The sequence below is a fragment of the Octopus sinensis genome, linkage group LG4, assembly GCF_006345805.1.
Source record: "Octopus sinensis linkage group LG4, ASM634580v1, whole genome shotgun sequence".
Classification (NCBI taxonomy): domain Eukaryota; kingdom Metazoa; phylum Mollusca; class Cephalopoda; order Octopoda; family Octopodidae; genus Octopus; species Octopus sinensis.
Genome location: NC_043000.1, coordinates 85,167,231 through 85,169,730, shown reverse-complemented (window position 1 = coordinate 85,169,730; position 2,500 = coordinate 85,167,231).

The following is a 2,500-nucleotide window of genomic DNA, read 5'->3' as shown; positions in this document are numbered from 1 at the left end:
AGGAATTGGTATCCAAGGCACTCAGAGGGCCGGGGTCCGTGTGAGCGTGCGGTATATAAAGTTAATCCAAACAAGAAAGCACAAAAAAAAACACAACAACGCGAGGACGTGGAACAAATATATATATATATATATATATATAATATATATATATTATATATATATATATATATATACACACACATACACTAGCACTGACCACTTCTAGCCACCCGCACCACACACCATCATCTGCACACCCACACACCATCAGCTACACTGCCACACGTTACAGACACACACACTTACGCATTATCACATACACACACGCACGTGCACCTTTGTTTTGGGATCACCAATAGTTTATTTCCGCTTCTTTCAACCTCTCCTGTCAAACCGTTTTTTTTTCTGACCAGTCGCCATGCTTGACCGTTAATACCACATTTTTTTAATTCTCTGTTTATTTTCTCTTATTATTAAGCGTAAAAAACCTTTTCACTTTCCCGAACGTCAAACTAAAACACCTGCTTGTTGTTCATACACCTGTCTTCGTCTTTTGTTTTTCTGTAAATTTCAACTATATATTATACGCTCATGTGGTCACTCCAGTTTTATCCTGCTTTAGCCGCCTACTCTTTGGTCTTACATATCTTAACTACAGCCAGAACTTTCTGCACCCCTCCTCAGCTACATACCAGCACTCCACCCGGATTACCACTGGATATTACTGACTCCACTTTCACGGATTTCACTAGACTCTTTCGTTGATGTAAAATCGCTCCAATATACAACGACTTTTGAACTTTTTTGAACTCTTCGAACCTTTTGAACTTTCTGATTTTTCATACTACATACGTTATTACTTTGCCTTTCTCTCTCCCTTTTTTCTTCTTTTCGTCTTCTCTTCTTCTCTTCTTCTCCTTTTCCCTCCCTTTCTCCCTTTTTTTCTGATCTTCGCGACTTTTCCCCTTACTATCACAAATAACACTAAGAACAATTCAAAGGCCACAAAAAATTATCTGGTTTGTAATACCTTTCGGATAAAAAAATAAATCGAACCTTCCCTTACAGTTCCGTGAAGCCGTTGCTAGGAACTTCCCAGAAATTCTTAGAGATCATATTTATTATCAATTCCCACAGGTCAGAATAGCTTCTCTAACACTAGGAATCTTTCACCAAATTATATCTTCCCACAATACCAAGCTGCTAAACAAAGATTCTTCACCCGGTAGTTCCAACACTAATCTTGCTAATTCCAATCCATCATACAATCATAATAATAGGAATAGTATTAATAGTAGCAGCGTTAGTAGCAGCGAAAGTGTTAACAATGATAATATTAATAGTAGTATTAGTCGTGTTAATAACAATGGTAGTGTTGATGGTAACAACAATAACGGTATTATTGTCGGTGGTATTGCTGGTTGTAATACCATTAATAATACTACTAATAATAGAAATAGTGTAGTTGTTAGCGCTAATAATAATAGTAACAACAATCATAACAATAAAAACTTCGTCTCGATCTCGGGGGACAACCCCAACAGAATTAAATTTTTGTCTAGTAATTCTAAGATTAAGAATTCTATTTACCAGTGTAGAATTTCTTCCGGTACCGATGTCTTCTTCTATATAGGAGCGTCTACTTCCCAGTTATCCAAGAGAATTTCAAACCACTATTCAACATTCAGGGATAGGAAAAAACGACATAGTACAGGGCTAAGTAAATTAGTTTGGCGTCTTAAAGACAACAATATAATTTCAAGTTAGATTGGTTCATATTGTCTGTATCCTTCCTTTTGATAAGGGCAGGAGATTTTGTAACATTTGTAACTCTGAACTCTTCCATATTCTTTTCGCTAAGGTTCCCCTAGTAACACACTCATAGAAAAATCGTACAAATGTAAACACTGGCAGAAACACACTAACTACTCATATAAATGATAACGATAGTCACTGTGGTTGAACAATTAGCTTTAAGCCACCCACACTGCTATAGAGAAATTCTTTCCTAAGCCTTCGAACATTCTTTCAATCAACGTACCTTCCCTCTCCACTTGTTCCCTACCTATTATTCCTTTATACCTTCTCTTCCTACTATCTATCTTTGACGTCTGTCTCTCTCTCACACACACAATCACACACACAGACACAAATGCAGTTATACACACACACATACACACACACAAACACACGCCACTCATTAACACAAGCACACACCCACAACATTTTCCATACATACAGCAACATACTGTTCCCTACCTATTATTACTTTATCCCTTCTCTTCTACTATCTCTTTTGACGTCAATTCTTCTAACGGATTTTTAAAAAAAAACACTCACTATCGCTTTGTTTACCAGTAGGCATCATCGAAATTTTGTTTGTCTTGTTGTCGAGAGAGGCTCCCTTTCTTTCCTGATGAGAAGATTGCATAATGCACCCTTTATTCCTTTGGAATGAAATAATGCTGTCTTCGAAACATGTGTCGAGAGTAAAGGAATTTTGTTAACATCTTCGTTC